General features: G+C 39.9%; 1 pseudogene; it reads right to left on the bottom strand.

Annotated features, from left to right (window-relative positions):
- Nucleotides 1-11,901: 11,901 nt before the first annotated feature.
- Nucleotides 11,902-12,652, bottom strand: LOC118842132 (annotated as a pseudogene).
- Nucleotides 12,653-23,825: the final 11,173 nt, after the last annotated feature.

Raw genomic sequence — 23,825 nt, 5'->3', positions numbered from 1 at the left:
AAAGTAGTTTCTGGGACTCAATCTTGTCTCTCAAGGGCTGTATCCATGAAAATACATCTATGCTTTGCTACTAACAGCAATGGCCTCCCTTCTCTGTGCCTCAGTGTTGTATGTCTCTATGCTTGTGGCCTCAGACACTTACAAGCCTGTGTGACCCTGGGTAAGTCACTTTGCTCCAGCTTCCTCATCTGTAATATGGGCATAATATAGCACCTATCTCCCAGGGTTATTGTCAAACATCAAAAATCAAATAGGATTAATAAAATTAAATGGTATGCAAACTGACATGAAAACAATAATAATTTTCTTTCTGTTGTCATTTCAGTTATGTGTGACTCTTGGTGACCCCATTTTGGGGTTTTCTTGGCAAAGATACTAGACCGATTTGCCATTTCCTTCTCCAGCTCATTTTACAGATGAGAAACTGAGGCACAGAGTCACACAACTAGTAAGAATCTGAGTGAATATTTGAACTTGGAGAAATAAGTCTTCTTGGTTCAAAGGCCAGTGCTCTATCTACTGCACCACCTAGGTACCTGATAATAATTTACATTTCCATAATTCTTTGAGAAGCAGTGTGACATAACGATAGAAAACTGGCCTGGAGGACCTGGGTTTAAGTCCTTACTCTGACCTATATCGGCAGGATGATCCCTGAGCGTAGTACCCTAGAGAACTCATTGATAGTATAAATTGAAGAGAAAGTTCAGATCCATATTGTGAGAGAGTTTCCTCACCTGGAGGTTCCCTCTATCAGTGACATGATAGGTCCAGTCCCAGTTCCTATGCTTCAGGATTTATACAGAATTTTTTCCATAACAACCTTCTAGAGTAGTTAATATAGGTTTGAAGCCAAGATGGCAGAGAAAAGCTAGAAAGCTACCTGAGCTCTCCCCAGTTTCCCTCAGAAACAATGTTAAAACAAGCCCCAAAATGATTTCTGGAGCAACAGAATCTACAAAAAGATGGAGTGAAATTTTTTCCAACTTAAGATAACTTAGAAGGACTTCAGGGAAGATCTGTCTCACTTGGATAAAAGGGGAGTGCAGCTCAGAGCAGACTGTGTCCAGGAAAGCCAATAAGAAGCTCTTAGCCACTGCACAGATCAGCAACCAAGGTTCCTTGGTCCTAGCTCAGCAGGTGAGTGGCACCATAAACCAGCTGTGAGGTCTCCAGCCCCAGTGCAGAAGGCAAATTGCTGGCTCTAGAACCCAGGCAACAACAGGTATGAATAGACCAGGCCAACTCAGCAAAGTAAGCAAGCCGCCAGCTTGAGGCTTGCTGAGGCTCCAGCACATAAATCCAGTGATCGGACCCTTGGTCCCCAGTACAAGAAGTATGGGACAGTGCCCTCTCTGCCCCAGGAGCAGAGTTCACCTTTAAAAGTCATAAAATAGGCAAAAATGAGGAAGAAATAAAAAAGAGCCTTAACCATAGAAAGCTATTATGGTGACAGGGAAGATCAAAACACAAACTCAGAAAAGGATAACATTTTCAAAATGCCTACATGTGAAACCACAAAGGGGACTATGAACTGGTCTCAAGTCCAAAAAGCCTTCTTGGAAGAGTTCAAAAAGGATTTTAAAAGTCATATGAGAGAGGTAGAAGAAAAATTGGGAAAAGAAATGAAAGGTATGCAACAAAGAGTCAACAGCTTGGAAAAGGAAGGCCAAAAATTGACTGAAGAAAATAATTCCTTAAAAAGTATAATTGGCCAAATGGAAAAAAATCCACAGAAGAAAATAACTCCTTAAAAAGTAGAATTGGCCAAATGGAAAAGTAGGCACAAAAGCTAACGGAACAAAATAATCCCTTAAAAATTAGAATTATGCAAGTGGAAGGTAATGATTCTATGAGACATTAAGAATCAGTCCAACAAAATCAAAAGAATGAAAAAATAGAATAAAATGTAAAATACAACATTGGAAAAAAGCAAGTGACCTAGAAAATAGCTCCAGTAGAGATAATTTAAGAATTATTGGACTACCTGAAAGCCATGATAAAAAAAACCCCTGGATAGTGTCTTTCAAGAAATTATCAAGGAAAATTGCCTGGATATCCTAGAAGCAGAGGGTATAATAAATACATGATATAATATAATACGTATTGTGTAATTATATTAAAATTATATAAATGGAAAACAAAATATAATAAATAAAAAATGAAACAGAGAGTATAAGTAAATAAACAATATTTGAAAGAATCCACCAATCACTTCTTGAAAGAGATCCTCAGAATGCCAAGGAATATTGTAACCAAATCCCAGGAACTATATAAACACAACTACAAAACACTTTTCACACAAATAAAGTAAAATCTGAACAGTTGGGAATATACCAATTGTTCATGCGTAGACTAAGCTAATATAATAAAAATGACACTTCTACCTAAATTAATTTACTTGTTCAGTGCCATACCAATCAAACTACCAAGAAATTATTTTATAGAGCTAGAAAAAATCATAACAAAATTCATCTGGAAGAACAAAAGGTCATGAATATCAAGGGAACTAATGAAAAAAATGTGAAGGAAGGTGGACTAGCCATACCAGATATAAAACTATATTATAAACCAGCAATCATCAAAACTATTTGGTACTGGCTAAGAAATAGAGTGGTGGATCAGTGGAAAAGGTTAGGTACACAAGACACAGTAGTCAATCACTATAGTAATCTATTGTTTGACAAACCGAAAGACTCCAGCTTCTGGGATAAGAACTCACTATTTGACAAAAACTGCTGGGAAAACTGGAACATAGTATGGCAGAAACTATACATAGATCAACATCTCATGCCATATTCCAAGATAAGGTCAAAATGAATATATGATTTAGACATGAAGAGGAGAGCAAGGTCTATGTCAGATCTACAGAGAAGGGAAAAATTTATGACCAAACAAGAAATAAAGAACATTATGAAATGTAAAATGAATGAATTTTGATTACAACAATTAGAAAGGTTTTGCATAAACAAAACCAATGCAACTAAGATGAGAAGAAAAGCAGAAAGCTGGGAAACAATTTTTGGAGCCAATGTTTCTGATAAAGGCCTCATTTCTAAAATGTATAGAGAACTAAATCAAATTTATAAGAATACAAGTCATTCCCCAATTGATAAGCAGTCAAAGGATATGAACAAGCAGTTTTCAGATGTGCCCCATGCTCTTTCCTCTATATTGGACTGCTCTTCAATAAGGTTCCCTTGGTTCCTTTCCATATCCAATCTATTAGCTCGTTTCAATCAGGAATTGTTTGTGTCTTTGTGCTTCCATCTCCTTCAAAGTGTCTGGCACATAGCAGCAGGTGCTTAATAAATGCTTGTTGATTGGTTGATTGACTTTATGACTCAGATACAGTGTGTGGTAGTGGCAAGAGAGCATGAACAAGGATTTCGGTAGGCTTGGCTCTTCCATTAGTTCCCTGTGCAACCTTGGACAACTCAACTTGTTTGTTTTCTCTAACTGCAGTTTTATCATTACTAGAGATATTAATTCCTTGTCCTATCTTACCTAACTCACATAGAATTATAGAATCTTATAGTTAGAAAGGATATCAAAACACATCTAGAACAGTGGTGTCAAACTCAACTAGAAATAGGCCATTAAACCATACATAAGGATATCTGTGCATATCTTGACTTAAAATACATATTAATATTATCTATGATTTATTGTATTTTTATTGATTTAAATTTAAATATTAAATGCAGTATATTTCCCAGTTATATTTTCATCTGGTTTGGACAACAGGGGCTTTGTTGGTTGCCTGGGGCCTGCTGACCACCATTGATCTAGACCACCTTGATCTAAGCAAGAATTCTTTCTTTAATATTCCTCCCAAATAGTAATCCAGCTCCTCCTTAAAAATCTCCCTTGTTAGTGAAACATAGCTTGCCAAGGGATATGATTCCACTTTTAAACAGCTCCAATGGTTAGAAAGTATTCCTACAACTATGCCCAAAGGGCTATAAAACTGTACATACCCTTTGACCCAGCAATAACACTACTGGGTCTGTATCCTGAAGAGATGAAAAAGAAAAGAGAAGGACCTATATGTACAAAAAATATTTATATCAGCAATTTTTATAGTGGCAAAGAATTGGAAATCGAGGGGATGCCCATCAATTATGTAATGGTTAAACAAGTTGTGGTATATGTGATGGGATATTATTGTGCTATAAGAAATGACGAGCAGGATGGTTTCAGAAAAACCTGTGAAGACTTATATGAACTGATGCAAAGTGAAGTGAGCAGAACCAGAAGAATCACAGTAACACCAATATTGGATGATAGTCAGTTGTAAATCACTTAAGTATTCTGATCAAATAAATAATTCAAGACAATGCTGAAGACCTTATGATAAAAAATACTATCCACCTCCAGAAAGAGAACTGATGGAGTTTGAGTACATATTAAAGCATAATTTTTTAACTTCATTTTTCTTGGTTGTTTTTTTGGTAACATGACTAATATGGCAATATGTTCTTCATGATTGCACATGTATAATTGATGTCACATTTCTTGCCTTCTAAATGGGTGGGGGAGGGGTGGGAGGGAGGAAGAGAATTCAAAACTCAAATTTTTAAAGATTAAAGTCAAAAAAGAATAATTTGAATTTTTAATTAAAAAGAGTTTTTCTATAAATGTTGGACCTAGTTATCTAACCAGTTTTGAATTTACCTGATTATACCATCATCAAGCAACTCTCCACCTTGTCCCCAAGGATTTCATTAACATCTGTTCCTTGCTCAATAAAATGTAAACTTGACTTAGCTCTTAAAGTCCTTTATGATCTGAGCCCAACCTATCTTTCCAGTTTCATTAGAGATTTTCTTTCAATCGAGCCAGACTGGCCATCTCTCCATTCATCATTCAGTCTGTCCCCCATGTCTATAATTCTCTCCTTCCTCATCTTCTGTCTCCAGGCTTCCCTGGCTTCTTTCAAGTCTCAGCTAAAATCTTACCTTCTATAGGAAGCCTTTCCCACGAGTGCCTTCCCTTTGTGCATCATCTCCAATTTATCCTGTATATACCTTATTTGTACATAGTTGTTTATATGTTGTCTCCTCCAATAGACTGTGAGCTCTTTGAGAAAAGAAATTATTTTTTACCTTTTTTGTAACCCCAGTGACTAACACATAATAGATGCTTTATAAATCTTTACCATGTGAATTAATCACACCCAACACTCTATCTCTCATCTCTATGCATTTGCAGTCGCCTATGTCTCATGCCTGGAATCCACTCCCTTCCCACCTCTGGCTCATAGAATCCCTTACTTACATCAAGATTCAGTTCAAGCAGCATCTTCTACTCATACTCTTTATTGATCAGCCCAATGACAAGTGCTTTCAGTCCTAAAATACCTAATATTTAACTATTTTTATCCATTTTCTACATATTCAGTAAACACACACACACATATATATACTTGTTGTCTCTCCTATTAGAATGTAAGCTTCTTGTAAAGAGTAAATTTTAAATTATTTTGTTTTGCATCACAAGCACTTAGCAATATCTGCTACATAGTAGACATATAAAAATTCTGGTTGATTAATTTATTATCAAATGCCTTGTTGAAGATGGAGGAGAGCTCTCCCCAAAACCTTGCTGAGCACCTTTAAATAATGCCATAAAACAATTCCTGGAGTGGCAGAACCCAGAAAAGTATCAGGTGAAATAATTTTGCAGGCAAAGACAACTTAGAAGGTTGGTAGAGAAGGTCTGTTGCACCAGAGTGTGAGTGGAGCACAGTCCAGCACAGAGTATACCGGGCCTCAGCAAACCAGGAGCAGGCCTTGGAGGCCGCTGAATCAGCAGTGGCAGTGGCTCCTTCCAGAGCTCTCAGCCCACAGATGGTAATGAGATCAAACAATTGATCAGAATGAGATTATGGGGGTCTCTTTGCTGATATTGGGGGCAGAACTTTCTTGTTTTGCCCATACTCAGATCTGGGTTGCAGTCCTGGGTGGCAGTCCCAGAGAGAGGAGGAGCACTAGCACACCAACGTTTGCTAGCACAGTGGAGCAGGGACCTTTGTCACAGTTCCAGGGCAGAAAATAGTGCTTGCAGTCACAGACCAGAACACAGTCCAGGAGATCATATCACCTTGAAAGAACTGAAAACTTACAGGTCGCTAGAAGTATCTCTGAAAACAGCTGCACAAAACCCCTGAAGCTTGAGACAGTGCACCCTCCACCCTGGAAGGAGAGCCCCACTTTAGCAAAGAGTTGAAAGTCAAAAAATAGAATGGAGAAATGAGCAAACAACAGAAAAAAAAATCTGACCATTGAAAGTTACTATGGTAACAAAGAAGATCAAAACATACACTCAGAAAAAGATAACAAAGTCAAAGCTCCAACATCCAAAGCTTCCAAAAAAAAATTATAAATTGGTCTCAAGCCATGGAAGAGGATTTTGAAAATCAAGTAAGAGACGTAGAAGAAAAATTGGGAAGAGAAATGAGAGTGATGCAAGAAAATCATGAAAAAAGAGTCAACAGCTTGGTAAAGGAAACAAAAAATATTGAAGAAAAAACACCTTAAAAACAGAGTAGGCCAAATAGTAAAAGAGGTACAAAAAGCCAATGAAGAGAAGAATGCCTTAAAAGCAGAATTGGCCAAATGGAAAAAGAAGCACAAAAATTCACTGAAGAAAATAATCCCTTAAAAATTAGAATTGAGCATATAGAAGCTAATGACTTAATGAGAAATCAAAAAACAATAAAACAAAACCAAAGGAATGAAAAAATAGAAGACAATGTGAAATATCTCTTTGGAAAACAATCACCCTGGAAAATAGATCCAGGAGAGGTAGCTTTAAAATTATTGGATTACCTGAAAGCCATGTTCAAAAATAAGCCTAGACATCATCTTTCAAGAAATTATCAAGGAAAACTGCCCAGACATTCTAGAACCAGAGGGTAAAATAGAAATGGAAAGAATCCACCAACCAATTCCTGAAAGAGATGCCAAAATGAAAACTGTTGGGAATATTGTAGCCAAATTTCAGAGCTCCCAGGTCAAGGAAAAACCATTGCAAGCAGCCAGAAAGAAACAATTTAAATATCATGGGACCACAGTCAGGATAATACAAGATTTAGCAGCTTCTACAGCAGAGGATCAGAGGGCCTGGAATATGACATTCCACAAGGCAAAGGAGCTAGGATTAAAACCAACAATCACCTACCCAGCAAAACTGAGTATAATGCTTCAGGGAGAAAAGTGAATATTCAATGAAATAGAGGACTTTCAAGCATTCCTGATGAAAAGAACAGAGCTGGATAGAAAATTTTACTTTCAAATATAAGACTCAAGAGAAGCATAAAATAGCAAACAGGAAAGGGAAATCATAATGGACTTAAAAAGGTTAAACTATTTACATTCCTACATGGGAAAATGATACTTATAACTCATAAAAAACTTTCTCATTATTAGGGCAGTTAGAAGGAGTATATATAGATAGAGGGCACAGGTGTGAGTTGAATATGAAGGGATGGTACCTAAAAAAATAGAATTAAGAGGTGATAAAGAACAATGCACTGGGAGAAAGGGAACGGGAGAGGTAGAGTGGGGTAAATTATCTCACATAAAAGAGGCAAGAAAAAGCTTTTACAGTGGAGGGGAAGATGGGGAAGATGAGAGGGGGAGTGAGTTAACCTTATTCTCATCAGAATTGGCTCAAAGAGGGAATAACATATTGAATTGGGTATAGAAATCTATCTTACCCTACAGGAAAATAGGAGGCAAAGGAACTAAGAGAAGGGGGCAGTGATAGAAGGGAGGGCATATTGGAGGAGGAAGTAGTCAGAAACAAAACACTTTTGAGGAAAGACAGGGTGAAATGAGAGAGAGAATAGAATAAGTGGGAAGGGCAATAGGATGGAAGAAAATATATTTAGCAATCATAACTGTGGGGAAAAATTTTAAGCAAGTTTCTCTGATAAAGATCTCATTTCTCAAATGAGAACTGAGTCAAATTTATAAAAATAAAAGCCATTACCTAATTGATAAATGATCAAAAGATATGAATTTTTCAAATGAAGTAATTAACACCATTTATAACTGTATAAAAATGTTCTAAATCACTATTGATTGGAGAAATGCAAATTAAAACAATTCTGAGGTGCTACCTCATATCTATTAGATTGACTAATAGGACAGAAAGGGAAAATGATCAATGTTGGAGGGGATGTGGGAAAAATGAGACATTAATGCATTGTTAGTGGAGTTATGAATGAATTCAACCATTCTTTAGAACAATGTGGAACTATGCCCAAAGTGCTATAAAATCATACATACCCTTTGACCTAGCAATACTATTACAAGGTCTGTAAGACCTTGTAAGAGATAAAAAGAGATAAAAAATGAAGAGGAAAAGGGCCTATATGTACAAAAATATTTATGGTAGCTGAGGTCAAAGAATTGGAAATTGAGGGAATGCCCATCATTTGGAGAATGGCTGAACAAATCATGCTATGTGATTGTGATGGAATACTACTGTGCTACAAGAAATGATGAGCAGGATGCTCTCAGAAAAACCTGGAAAGACTCACATGAGCTGATGCAAAGTGAAATGTATTACGTACCAAGTAATAGCAATATCGTAAGATGATGAGCTGTGAATGACTTGGCTATTCTCAGCAATACAGTGATCCAAGACAACTCAGAAAGACTTATAACGAAAAATGCTATCTATCCCCAGAGAAAGAACTGATGGTGTCTGAACACAGATTGAAACATACTTTTTTGCTTTCTTTATTTTTCTTGAGGTTTTTTATCTTTGTTTTCTTTCATAACATGACTAATATGGAAATATGTTTTGTATGACTACACATGTATAACCTATATCGAATTGCTTGCCTTCTCAATAAGGGCTGTGGGGAGGTAGCAAGGAAGAGAATTTGGAACTCAAAGTTTTAAAACTGAATGTTAAAAAGATTGTTTTTACATGAAATTGGGGGAAAATAAAAGACTAAATCATTTTTTAAAATGCCTTGTGTAACAATAATGCTACTTGCTGCCACAGTTGCTGTGCAAGACCAATAACACCAGCACACAGGGGGGCTGCCATAACAAGTTCCTTGATCTGCCTTTCCAAGGAAAGCAACTCCAAGGGCTTTACAATTTCACTTTACCGAAACATACATATACCATTCATTTAGTTCAGGGGGAAAAGTCAGCACCCTGAACTTCAGAGAAAACAGAAACAAAAATTACAAACGTAGAAAATAACGCAAATCAGCAGACAGGGCCTCCAATCATCTGACCATAGCAACGCATACAGTTACCAGAAAGAAAAACACCAACATTTGGGCCCTCAAAGCAGGGAGCTCCCCAACAGCTACCCAAATTCTCGTCTGGAGAAATCACAGGCACACTCTTCCAATGAGTGAACCCCCAAAGCAAAACCTCTCCTCCCAAAATTTTGAGAGTTCTAGCTTAACTGCTACCCTCAGAGTATGTATACCCTTTTTCAGGGCCCCCAAGGGCTTCACACCTCTCATGACCAGGGGGGTGCAGGCTTTCCTACAAAGGCAAGACTCACTCAAAGGCCCTTGATTATCTTAGTGTTGAGAACACTCCAAAAGAAAAAAACAGTAAAAAGTCCCACTTTGCTTTCCTTTATACCTTGTTGAACTCTAGGCATATTATGCATCATAATACTCATTTAATTATTATTATTTATCTATTAGTTTAGTAATTTTATCAATAAAGTTAGTTTAGTCTGATATGGTATTCTTTTTCCTCTGTCTCATTCTTTATTTTATTTATTTCAGATATCAGTTATTTTCAGTTATCAAACATTTTTCCTACCTCATTTCATGCCCCCTCCTAACCGAAAATAAGAAAAACAAAAATCCTTGTTAACAATTAACAATCAAGCAAAATACATTCCTGTATTGGCCTTGTTCAGAAGTTCATCTCACACTGCCTATCAGTCTATGTCTTCCCTGTCAGGAAGTGAGTAGCATTCTTCATAATTCATCCTCTGAAATCTTGATTGATCTTCCTGATCAGAGTTCTGTTTTTCAAAACTTTGTTTTTACATGTTGATGCTATAGTATAAATTGCTCTCCTGATTCTGCTCATTGCATTTTGCATCAGTTCATACAAGTCTTTCTAGGTTTCTCTGAAACTATCTATTTCATCATTTCTTATGGAGTAAGAGCATTTCACTATATTCATACACCATAATGTGATCAGCCATTTACCAACTGATGAGCATCCATGTAGTTTCCATTTCTTTACCACCACAGTAAAGCACTGGTCTAAATATTCTTGTGCATATAGGACCTTATCCTTTTTATTGGATCTCTTGGGGTGTAGGTTTAATAGTGCCATTGCAGGTCAAAGCATTGTTCAGTTTTTGGACGTAGTTAGCAATTGTTTTCCGATACCACTGTGTCTATTTTCCTGTAACTCCTCTAATATTTATCATATTCATTTTTTGTCAATTTGCTAATCCGTTGATCTGAAAAGGAACCTTAAAGTTTCTCTAATTATTAATCATTTGGAGTATTTTTTTGCAAGTGGGTCTAGACACTTTGGATTTCTTCTCTTGAAAACTATCTGTTCATAATATAACTCATTCTCTTTTTTCTTTTTATTAATTAATTTATTTTTAGTTTCCAACATTCATTTCCACAAGATTTTGAGTTCCAAATTTTCTCCCCATTTCTCTCCTCTCTCCATTCCAAGATGGCATGCATTTTGATTACTCCTTGCCCCAATCTGCCCTCCCTTCTATCACCACCACCCCTTCCTTGATAATTTCTTGAAGGATGATGTCTAGGCACTTTTTTTTGGTCATGGTTTTCAGTTAGTCCAATAATTTTTAAATTATCACTCCTGTATCTATTTGCAAGGTTAGTTGTTTTTCCAATGAGATATTTCACATTGTCTTCTATTTTTTTTTCATTCTTTTGGTTTTGTTTTATTGTTTCTTGATTTCTCATCAAGACATTAGCTTCCATTTACACCATTCTAATTTTTAAGGTGGTATTTTCTTCAGTGTGCTTTTGGAACTCCTTTTTCATTTGGCTAACTCTGATTTTTAAGGCATTCTTCTCCTCATTGACTTTTTGGATCTCTTTTGCCATTTGGGTTAGTCTATTTTTAAGGTGTTATTTTCTTTAGCATTTGTTGGGTCTCCTTTATCAAGCTGTTGACTTGTTTTTCGTGATGTTCTTGCATCATTCATTTCTCTTTCCAATTTCTCTTCTACTTCTCTTACTTGATTTTCAAAATCCTTTCTGAGCTCTTCCATGGCCTGAGAACAATTCATATTTTTCTTGGAGGCTTTGGATGTAGGAGCTTTGACTTTGTTGTCTTCTTCTGGTTGTATATTTTTTTCCAAAGTCCCATAGGTTTTATTAATTTAAGACTGTTGGGGGAGGAGTGACCAAGAGGGACCTGCTAAGTTACCTATTACTCTGGATACCTGAGCAGGGCAGTGGATTCATGACAGGGGCTAGGGTACCTGGAAGGTTGGGGATAGATATGCTTTGAGACCCCAGGATCAGGGATAGAACACTAGTCTCGAATTGTTATATGTTAGCTATGTGACATTAGGAGGATACTTTTACCCTCAATTTCCTCATTTGTAAAAATCTGAGGTTCTTTGCCAGACCTGCTATTTTCAGGGTCTAAAGTCCTTTCCATCTCTACATCCTTTTGATTCCCTTTCCATGAATTCAAATCCAGACTAGAGATGGGTCTATGAAACCTGTGTTCTTCAGAGAGGTCCATGGTTGGGAAGTCAGGATAGTTGAGTCCTGTCCTTGGGGGAGGGGGAGGTTCCTTTGTAGGGTGTGGGGCTGTAGTTTCAGGCCACCTGTCCCTGAGGGCAGGACTGGGAATAAGTTGGAATGGGCAATCCTCCAGGGGCTGTGGGGGGAGCTTGTCAATAATTCTTCTGCATTTCATTTAGGATCCAGGTCCGGTAACGGCACAGGTTGGTACAAATACCAGGATACCACGGCAGAGAGCAGTGTTCCATGCCCTACGACACCAGGCCTGCAGGGCCCCATTGCACACCAAGGGGCCTCCAGAGTCACCCTGCAAACATGCTTCCCACTTTCCTCGTCCTCAGCACAGATCATGCTGGGAATGATGGGTGTGTGGTAAACATTTTTGCATTTTTCCTCAGATAGGATATTGATCTTCAGGCACTAAAGGGTACTGGGAAACATGGCAAAAAGACTGGACATAGTACCCCAGCCATATACCAGGCAGCTTGTGCCAGGATTGACACAGTCTTTTGCCAGCTGAATGGGTTGAACTTCGCAGGTCAACCTCACTGGCCTCTCCAGGTAGAGCAGCATGAGGTCATTGTTGGTGGTCCTGGGGTTGTAGTAGGGGTAGAGAATTCAGCGTTTCATCCTGACCCATTGCTGATAGGGCTTCCAGCGCCTGACATTATGTTTTCCCAAATCTACTCGAAGGTTCCAGTGGCTACAGTGAGCTACTGTGAGGACCCAGCGAGTGGACAGCAGGACACCCCCAAAGCAGAAATTCTGATTGATTAACAGCGTGGCCTGCCAGGGCTGGGAGTAGGGAATATGTGTTTGACCACCAGTGATCTTATCCTCACTCCTGTCTGTGTTGTCAGTGACCCACAGAAGAAGCAGCATTAAGAACAGGAAGAACATTTCTGAAGAGTTTCCTCTTTGTGGCTGGGGAGATCTGATAACAAGCAGATAAAAAAAATGGCTCACAGAAACATTTATGCTCAGAAATCCAGATACAGAGATTGGTGGGGTGAGACAGACAGACAAAATAGCAGAGGTAGATGGTGCCCCTCACTGGAGGGAGGTCTGTAGAGGCTGGGGGAAGAACAAGCAGGTAAGAGGCCAAGGGCCAGGTATCCCTGGGGAAGGGTTGTCTCACAGAGGACTGATTTGGGAGAAAGTCCCTTCCTCTAGTCGCCTGGTTGTACATTTTGATCTTCCTTGTCACCAAAGAAAGATTCTATAGTCTGAGTTTTTTCTGCTGTTTGCTCATTTTCCTAGCCAAATATTTGACTTTTTAGCTCTTGTCTGTGAGTGACCACAAGCACTCTTTTCTCCCTTGAAACTGTGAGGAGGATTCCCTCTCCACCACCATCACAAGCTCCCCCATGTCAGTGCTTCTCCTCCCTCCAGGACCACCACCCAGGACTGTGACCTGACTGAAGCATGGACAAAGCAAGAGAATCCTGCCTCAGTGACTGCAAAGAGATCCCTGCAATTCCCCTCTGATGATCTGCTAGATCTCCCCACCATTTGTGAGCCAAGAGTTCCAGAAACAGCCACTGCTGCTACCCTGCAACCACCCTGGGGCTGGGGCTGAACCAAGCTCCTCTCTCACCCAGGTCCGACAGATCGTTCCTACTGAATTTTTAAGTTGTCTTTGGCGTTTGTGGGTTGAGATGTCTGGAGACTGCCACAGCTGCCAGTGATTCCGTGCCCTGAGGCCTTTGCTCTGCTGTCCATGCCATCAAGGTCTTCTCCCAGCTTGGTGCAATAGACCTTTCCTGTCGACCTTCCAGGTTGTCTTGGGCTGGAAATTTTTTTCACTCTGTCATTTTGTGGGTTCTGCTGCTCTAGAATTTGTTTAGAGTCATCTTTACAAGTATTTGAAGGGGGTTGTGGGAGAGCTTAAGCAAGTCCCTGCTTTTACTTCACCATTTTGGCTCCACCCTCCCATATAACTCATTCTTAATGAATTAATGCTGGCTCACATTGATTATCGGTGTTTTTCTTTTCAAATGCTCACAAATTGTCCCTTTTAATATTGCCTCTCCTTGGGCTCTTTGGTGGCTTCCCCATAGTTTTTAGAAATGTTTAAGCATGTCTGACTCTGAGAAAGCTTTATTCTACCCTATTGGCTCTTTCAATCCTTCTCCCTTCTCTCCTTTTGTGATTAAACTCCTAGAATAGGTAGTGGGGGTTCTTTACATGGCTGCCTCTATTTTCTTGCCACCCACTCTATCCTTGATCCCCTGCTTGGCTTATATAGTATGAATCTGTACAGCTGCCATTTGGCTGGTTTTTCTAAATTGCTCCAACAGTCCTTGGCAGTCAGAGAACAGGAAGGGAGAAACCAGATCACGGGTGGTCCAAGCTGGGTAGAGTGGTAAGGGAAGCCAGAAGGGGATTGATGGACTGGGAGAAGAGTGAAGTCAAGCATTAGAGGTTGAGATGAGAGTAAAAAGCAGTTTCTGCAGGAGAGAGGATATGGGAAAGGTAAAAAAAAGAGAGTAGATTGATCAGAAAAGGGAATTTGAGAGTTTGAGACCTTGTAGGTGAGGCAGTTCTAAATGATGATATGATTTCTGGGGTGTAGTTTCTCCCCCATTAGAATGTGAGCTCCTTGAGAGCGGGGACTGTTTACTTTTTGCTTTTCTTTGCCCAGTTCCTGGCACATAGCAGGCAAGTAATAAATGTTTGTCGACTGATTGACTGACTGGTTGGTTCTGAAGGGCGCACGCAATCAAAATCCAGCCACCCTCACATGGGTTAGCCCTTCCCTGGGCCTCAGAGTTCTAAGTGTTTAACAATAATTCATGTTTCTGTAGCACTTTAAGGCTTACAAAACATTGCCCTCACAGCAACCTTGGGAGTTAGGTAATGCAGTATTTACTGGTAGGTATCTAAGGGAAAGTAAAAATGAAAGCAACTAGAGAGTTGAGAAGTTCAAGGAACTGTGTGCTCAGGGCATAAGATCTTATACTACAGGATTAAGAATCCAGGCTTCAGTCAGTTCAGGAAATAGAAAGCAATACTCTGAGCAAGGTTTACTCAAAGGAGAATGGGAGGCAGCATGATGCCATGGAAAGAACACCAGGTTTGGAGTCTAAAGATCTGGGTTTGAACCTTAGCTGTGCTTGTTAGACCTTGCACAAGTCACTTCACCTCTTGGGCCTCGGTGTCCTCATCTGTACAATGAAAGGATTGGACAAGATGGTGCCTAAGGTCCCTTCCAGATCTAACCCTAAGGTCCTATGTCCCTTCCAGCTCTAATTCTATAATTCTATAAATGAACACTCAATGGGCGCATGATGAAACTGACTAGTAGAGGAGCAGATGGGGCTAGTAGGAGTCAGGGGAGACGGAGGACCTGGCTGAATAGGGATGAGAGGCAGCATCACATAAGTGGAAGAGCCCTGAAATCAGTCTTGAGAATTGAATTTAAGTCTTGGTTTCATATCCTTACCCGCTGTAACACCACGAGCAAATGACAACCTCTCCAAGCCTCGATTTCCACATCTACAAAATATGAATAATGAAACTTGTACTCCGTACTTCACAGAGTTTCTGTGGGAAAAGTACTCTGTAAATCTTAAAGTGCTATACAATGGTCAATTTCATATAGTTATTATTACAGGAGAAGGAAATGGGGTAGGGAGTGAGGAAGAGTCTATTCCTAGAGGAGCAATGGTAGATAACGGGGATCTGGAAGAAGGCTCTAGAAAGGGAAACCAAAGGGACATTGTAGAGATGGGGTAACGGGAATTATAGTACGGGAAAACAGGGCTGCTCCAAAATCTTCCTTGGGATGTTGTGGGGATGGCGACTTGGCAGGCATTCTGACCCAGCTGCTCTGTCTCATTATACACCTTCTGCATAACAGGAAGCAATGAAGCATGAGATAGCGGATCGGAAGTAGTCCTCAGCATCAGAATGACCTGGGTTCAAGTCCCTTTTCTGATACATACTGGCTGGTGTGATCCTGCTTAGGTCACTTAGTTCCTCAATGCCCCCAGGTTTATTCTCAAAAATTGCAAGTTATACAACAGTTGCAGATCTGCCTTGGTAGAAAGAGTTTCCTCAGCACACCACTAAAATCACAGGTCCAGACCCCGCCCCAACCCACACCCCCCCCCCAAAAAAAACAGGAGTAGGCAGATTGATGGTTGAAAATTCTAGAAATTTTTGACCCAGCTGTTATCTGGTTGCAGACCTTGCAAGTGAGAAGAGTGAACAGTCACTAAGGGGCCTACAGGTGGCACAGTGGATAGAACCAGAATAATAAATATGTAAATAATAAACCAGATAATAAATTAATCAACATGAATTTTTATAGGTCTACTATGTAGCAGACATTGCTAGGTGCTTGTGATGCAAAATATAATTTAAAAAAACAGTTCGAATTCAGTCTCAAATACTTACTAATTGTGTCACCTTGGGCAGGTCATTTAACCTCTGTTTACCTCCATTTTCTCATTTGTAAAATGGGGACAATAATAACTCCTACCTCCCAGGGCTGTTTTGAGTTCAAACGAGACATTATTTGTAAAGGAATTAGCACAGTGCTGCCTACGTACATCTGCCTACGTACATCTGCCTACGTACATTGTAGATGCTTAATAAATGCTTATTTCCTTCCTTCCAATCAAAGTAGGATGGGTGGGAGTATTAAAGGAACTCCTTTTGGGGGTCACAGAGGATGGTGGAGCCCTCTCAGTGGTACAGAAAAGTGAGGCAGCCTGGCACTAGGGACAAGACAAAGAGGCCTAAGGAGCCCAACTACAAAGACAACAGGAGTACTTCAACAGCTGTGTAGACCAACACTTCCCTCTCTCAGCCTGTCCCTTGCTTCTCCTCAGTTTGTCCATTCTTCTCTGCCTCCACTCTGGTCTTTGCCTCATCTCTCAGAGCTGCTAAAACCACAGGCCCTTCTACTCAGGCCCTAACACTGCCTGGCAGCCTCTAAGAACAGGAGCTTCTTTTCTTTGGCTGAAGGATCAATGCTCCTTGCCCTGACCTGAGGCCTGGCTTCCTGCTGACCCACCCAACAAGGGTGACCCTTCTCTGACCCATTCCTTAGTGTTTAACCCTTCTTCACCCAACCTGCTGACCAAAAGTCTGTGTTTATACTATGCTAAAATATAATCAGGTTTGACATTATGAGTCCCCAAATCTTATGAATGCAGTTCTAAACATTCTTATTTCTTTAACTACTACATTCTAGCACCCATGAATTTGCCTAAGATTCTTGAACTGAATTCTATTTTTCATATGTTTTATTGAGGTTGTCTGTCTTTACATCAGTTATTTGGCCCTCTCCCCTCCCCCATTGAAACTTCCTTTATGAAAAAGAAAAAAAATTTCAACAAAAGCATCTCATAATAGTGACCATTCTCTGCCAATTTATATAGTAGTCTAGTCTATCCTAGTGACTTCCTGCCCCACCCTGCCATCTCACCCCAAAGCCATAAAAAGGAGGGAGGGAATGTTTCACTATCTGTATCTATTCTCTGAGACAAATAACTGTTTTTTTTAGTTACTCTGTATTGAACTTCATTTTAGTGATCTTTCATTTACATTGGCGATGTTACATTGTGTATACCAGTCTCTTGATTCTCCTTATTTCATTCTACATCAGTTCATGCAAATCTTCCCATGTCTTTTTGAATTCCTTATATTCATCATTTCTTTCTCCACAATAAAATTCTCTATACTACCTCTTGGCAAATGAGTTTGATGCATTTATTAACCTCTGTTTATTCCTTGACACAGAATTACAGAATAGCCAGGTTGGAAAGGACTTCAGAGGCCCTCTTGTTCAAACTAAACCTGAACAAGGATCTCCCCTGCAACATACTCAGCAAGGTCAAAGGATAATCATTCAGCCTTTGTTTGACAATCTCAAGTGAAGACAAGTCAAATTAACAAGAATTTATTAAGAGCCTATGATACATGAGGTATTGTGCTAAGCAAGAGGGATACGGGGAAAGGCAAAAACAAGCAGTCCTTGATCTCAACTAATTCACAGTTTAGTGGGAAGACACAACTTGATAGCAGGTGTGTACAAACAGGATATGTACAGGATAAATTGGAGATAATTTCAGAGGGAAGGCACTAGAATTACAGGAATAATAAAAGGCTTCTTATAAAAGGTGGGATTTTGGTTGAGTCTTGAAGAAACCCAGGGAAGTCAGAAAGCAGAGATGGGGAGGGGAGTCCCAGGCACAGAGGACAGCCAGTGCAAATACATAGAGCCTGGAGATAGAGTGTCCTATGGGAGGAAGAGAGGAGGCCAATGTCACTGGATCACAGAGCTGGTGGCAGGGTGCATGGTTTAGGAAGACTGGAAAGGTAGAAGGGGGTCAGGTTATGAAGTTCTTTGAATGCAAACCAGAAGATTTTATATTTGAGCTTAAAAGTGATCCTGGAAGTGAAAGGGAACGCGCTACCTACAAGGCAGCCCATTCCAGACAGCTCTCCTTGTTAGGATTGTTTTTTCCCTTATATCAGCCCTAAATTTTCTTCTTTGTCACTCCACCTATTGTTCTAACTCATCCCAGTCAGTATAAATCTATTCTTTCTTCCACCTGAACTTTCAAACACTTGAAGACAACTACTAGCAGGTCCCCCTAAGTCTTCCCTTCTCCAGGCTAAATACCCTTAGTTTCTTCAGTCAGTCCTCATGTGGAATAATATTAAGATCCATAAGATCCAGATGAGAGATTCTCAAATTCTATTAATGTAAGCATATCCATATTCACAAGAATATTGAACTAAGCATGAGGAGATTTGGATTCTTGTCTCAGTTCTACTAATCTGATCTGTGACCTGTGGAAATAGCAACAACAAAAGAAATAACAATAGAGCATTTATAAAGCACCTATTATGTGCCAAGAACTGTGCTAATTCATTTCCCTTCTCTGAGCTTCTTCATCAAAATGAGAGGTTGCCCGAGGTTAGAGAATCATAGCTCAGGAAGGTTATTAGAGGGCATCTAGTCCAAACTCTCTGCAAGTGTGAAAATCTCCTGCAATGTCCCTATTAAGTGGCCACTCAACCTTTCCTTGAGCGTTTCCAGTCAACGGGAGTTCCATTCCATTGACAGGAAATTCTTGATATCAAGCAAAAATGTGCCTCCCTGTAATTAACTCCTGTTGTTCCTGGTTCTGCCCTCTGGGCCCACAGAGAACAAGTCTAAACCCTTGCCCCCACTCCATGATAGCCCTTCAGATATCTGAAGTCACTGACTCTACCTAGCCTGTCTTCCCTCCCCCCAGATAAACATCCCCAGTTACTGATCTCTACCATCTATGTCACCATGGGCAAATCACTTCGTTTCTGTGAGTCTCACTTTCCTCATCTATAAAGCAGGAATAAAAGTAACTATTGCACCCACCACACAAGGAAGCTCAAATAGAGAAGATACATGTGTAAGCTGGGGGTTAAAACTCCTCTATCCAATTTTAACCTTAATACCTTAACTAGATGAGAACATGTCTCAATCAACCAATCACTCATAGGCCTTAGACTAAGTGCTAAAAAGCCTACAGAACTGGAATAAAGTTGCACAAGAATCATGTTTGTATAGGCCAAGGAAACTTGCTTGTACTTCATGCTATAAATTATCAAGCAAGTTGAAAAAGGCTTAATTCCAGAAACTGGAACGTGTGGCTGAGAAGGAACCATCTGCAAGGGAGAGGGAAGAGGGACCTAAGCTTTGGCCTTGGTTAGTTCTGCTTCTCTATCCCTATTTGGCTGGAGGAGGACCACACTAACTTTAAAGGGTCTGGAAGATTTTGGACTTTCCTTCTTCCCCATCAGTGATCTAGCAGCTTCCCTGGATCAGATGGCAACAGCGTCTGCATTGAGAGGCAACAACAGATGGAGACGGGGAAACTTCTTAGGCACCACACAAATAGAGAAAAGAACTCATGATCTCTAAGCACGAGCCCACTTTCCTCTGGACTTTGTATACATTTTGGGGCAAATGTGCCATAGATGTTTGAGGAGATGTTCTGTACCAATTACCTTATTGTAATACCTTAAGTAGCTTAAGGCTTGCTGACTAAATTGATACCCAACTGTTAATCTTAGGGGGAAAGCACACTGACGAGGGCTTGAGCCAAGGTGCTAGAGAATCACCCCCTGATCCTTCAGATGCCCCTAGAACCATGAGGGTGAAATGTAGCTGGACCAGCTCCAGAAACCTGACTACTTAGTAAGAGTGGGAGGTGGGATAAAGCTCTTCAGAGCTTATAGCAGCTACATATGTTAAATGCTTGGCAAGCATTAATGTGCTTATATCAATGCCGCTATTATAGTTGTTATTGTAATAATATTATTATCATCCTATGCCATGGTTTCCAGTTTCCTCATCATCTTATTTATCTTCCTACAGAGAAACTCAAGTTTATCAGTGGTCTTCCCAAAACGTCACACAGAGAAGTGGGTATAATGATCCAGACAGGGTCTGACCAAGACATAAAACAGCAGGATAATCGCTTCTGTTTTTTTATTGATACAATCTAAGAAATGATTTCTAAGATCCCTATCTGATCTCAAACTCTATCACTCTCCTTTCTTCTTAAGCTTAGTGATTTTATTAGTCTCCACATGAGCTCTTTTAGATCAGGGACATCTTTTAGCTTTCTTTGTATCCCCAAGGCTTAACACCATGCCTGGCACATCGAAGATGTCTAATCAATGCCTACGGACTGACTGATCATTTTTATAGATTGACAAGTAGAATTCTATGAACCAGTCCTACGAGAGTGCAGCTCATTCCCTGTGAACCAGGATAAGGTTTTCTAAACACAATTAGAGCTACATGGGAACTTCTAGAATACAGATTCCAAGGCTTAGGGGCTGGATGGAGATTATGGAACATTAGAATATAGAACACAGAATGTCAGAGCCGGAAGGCATCTTAGAATATGGAATGTTAGAATTATAAGGCACTTTAGAAATCAACTGATTCTACTATCCCACATTATTTTATAAAGAGGGAGACTGAGGGCCTGGGGTGGGAAGCCAAGGATTAGTTGTGAATTAGCAGCAGAGCTGGGACTAAGACCCTGGCCTCACTCCCAAGCCTTGACCTTTCTCTAATATTCTGTGCTACTTCCTACATTTCCACCATCACACACACACACACACACACACACACACACACACACACACACACACACACAGTGTTTTAGGGTGATAGTGAACCATATGAAAGTTGGAATTACCTAGGACAGTTAGCCAAAATGAGTCATACAATGATTTCCTTGCTGGTTTCCTTGGGCAGGAAAGCCTGCCTACAGAGACCTATTTGGTTTTCTTGAGTGTGGCTGGTGTTTGGGAATGTGGCTAATGCCGCTCACTAAGTTTTCAGCTGGTTTCAGTGCTTAGGCTATGAACATGGTGGCAGACCATGAATAGATGCAGAATAAAATGCAAGAGGGAGAATCAAGACAAAAAGGTGGGAGAATCAAGATAGAAAGGTGGAAGAAGGAAGAAGAACTATGTTCTTAGGACTCGAGGGCCTAAAGCAGGAGTGTAAAACTCAAATAGAAACAAGGCCATTAAATTGTACATTATGACCTCTACCAGTGCATGTTGACTTAGAAAACCACACGTTAACATTGTCTGTTTTATTGTATTTTATGTATTTTCTGAAATATTTCTCAATTACATTTTTATCTGGTTTAGGTTGCACAGGACAATGTGGACCCTGACTATTTAACACCTCTGGCAGAGAGTATTTCTTTTTTTCGCTCCTTAGGGAAAGCAAAAGAAATAATGTACCATTTTTAGAGCCACATAGTGTTAGGGGTAGAAGGTCCAAACCTACCTTTATCATAAATGATAAAATTGAAACTTGGGGATCAGAAATGGTTTGCCTAAGATAACACAAACAGTTTGTTGAAGAATTTAAACTAAGCATCTATATCTCTCAAATTCTAGTCCAGGGCTTTTTCCACTGTTGCAGCTACTGAAAATCATAGAATTTCAGGACTGGCAGGAATCTTAGAATCCAGAATGTTAGGAGCATAGAATGTCAGTGTGGAATATAGGCCAGGTGGCACAGTAGATAGATTATAAGACCTGGAATCAGGAAGATCAGAGTTCAGATCCTGTCTTAGATACTCTTTGACTGTAGACAAGGCTTTTACTCTCTCATTGCCACAGTTTCCTTATTTGTAAAATGAGTATTATAATAATACTACCTACTTCCCGGGGTTATTGTGCAAATCAAATGAGATAATATTTGGAAAGTGCTTTTCAATATGTAAACGTTGTTGTCTCTGTTATTATCTTAAGAGTCCCAGGTTTTCCAACTCCAGTTCCAGTGATTTTTCCACTCTTCCTCACTGCCTCCTGAAAAGAAACCAGCATTCCTGATATCTAGTGCTAGATTCTTTCCAAAGCAATATCTGCTATTTTTCTACCCCTCTCACTCCAGGCCCATTGAAATTCCTTTTTATTTTATTTTTCTTTGCAGGGGGGGAAGGCAGGGCAATTGGGGTTAAGACTTGGTCACTCGGTCAAGGTCACACAGCTAGTGTGTCAAGTGTCTGAGGTCACATTTGAACTCAGGTCCTCCTGACTCCAGGGCCTGTGCTCTACTCACTGCGCCACCTAGCTGGCCCGAAATTCCTTTTTATTTTTTGGCCCCCTGTGGCATAATGCTGGACCCGGAGTCAAATCCTACTTGTCACATTTTCTAATTACATGTGTGACCCTGGGCAAATCATGTCTCTTGGAGACTCAGTTTCTTCATCTGTAAAAGGAGGATAACAGTTGTACTGCCTATGTATTTGCTCAGGGTGCTTGGGAGGAAACCTTAAATATTAGTTGCTTAATAGCACCTTGGCTATTCATTGGTTATATGACCATGAGTAAGTTGCCCTTCTCTGAAACAGTTTCCTCATCTGTAAAATTTGGGAGGAAAGTGATTTATAAACTTTAAATCTTATCTGTTTTATCATACTTTGGCTCCTCATTACCTACATACTTAAGCAGGTCACTTCATCTCCAGATGAAGTAGAGAATTCTGTTTGGCATTCAAAGCTCTTCAAAACTTGTCCCTCCCCCATCTTTCAAGTCTTCTTATACTCTATTTATACAGCCAATGTCTCCCCGCACCCCCACCCTTGCCCATGTATTCTGTGTTCCAGTGACACTGGCCTCCCAAGTGTTCCCCAAACAAGGCTCCATCTCCTGACTCAGGTCATCTTCACTGGTTGTCCCCCTTGCCTAGAATGTTCTCCATCCTCATCTCTGCCTCTTGGCTTTCCTGGCTTCCTTTAAGCCCCAGCTAAAATTTCACCTTCTACAATAAACCTTTCCCAGTCCCCCTTAATTCTGATGCCTTTCCTTTGAGACTACCCCCAATTTATCCTGTGTATCACTTGTTTGTACTTAGCTGTTTACACGTTGACTTCCCTTCAGACTTTGAGTGGAGAGCGAGGTTGTGTTTTGTCTTTCTTTGTATCCTCTGCATTTACTACAGAGCCTAATTACTAGTCAATAGTAGGGCCTTTGTAAATGTTCAACTGACTGATTGAGCTTCTAGCTCCCCATCTGTAAAATGGAGAGAGTAGGATTTGTACATCTTATCTCATAAAATTTTTATGAAGAGTGGGAAGAGAGGGTGGATGACCTATTGCAAAGAAGTTGGAAATGTTGAGTACAAATTACTGTTCTGTTAATGGGTAAGTCATGCCCCATTCCTGGACCTAAGTGTCCCCATCTATAAAATTAGGCTAATGAACTACTCTGGTAATAATAACTCAGATTCAAGTTTTACAAAGTATTTATTTTCCTCATAAACCTTAAGTATGAGTTATTAGCATTTTTCCAGCTTAGCTACTTTTAGCTATTTGTCCTTGTGAGAATCATATTCCCATTCTGGTCCTCAGTTTTGTGCCCCACACTCCACCCCTCTTCTCCAGCCCAAATTAAGACATAGGACCAGATAATCTCTAATGCCTAGCCCAGCTCTAAATCTACAATCCATAATCTGAGTTCAGCCAAATCTTGACACTCCTCCTTACTACCTGCAAATAGGTCACACAGACATCTTAAACATGATTCATTCCCATGTGTT

The sequence above is a fragment of the Trichosurus vulpecula genome, chromosome 3 (assembly GCF_011100635.1).
Source record: "Trichosurus vulpecula isolate mTriVul1 chromosome 3, mTriVul1.pri, whole genome shotgun sequence".
NCBI classification, from domain to species: domain Eukaryota; kingdom Metazoa; phylum Chordata; class Mammalia; order Diprotodontia; family Phalangeridae; genus Trichosurus; species Trichosurus vulpecula.
Note: the sequence above shows the minus strand (reverse complement) of the source record. Positions and strands in the feature narration are given on the sequence as shown.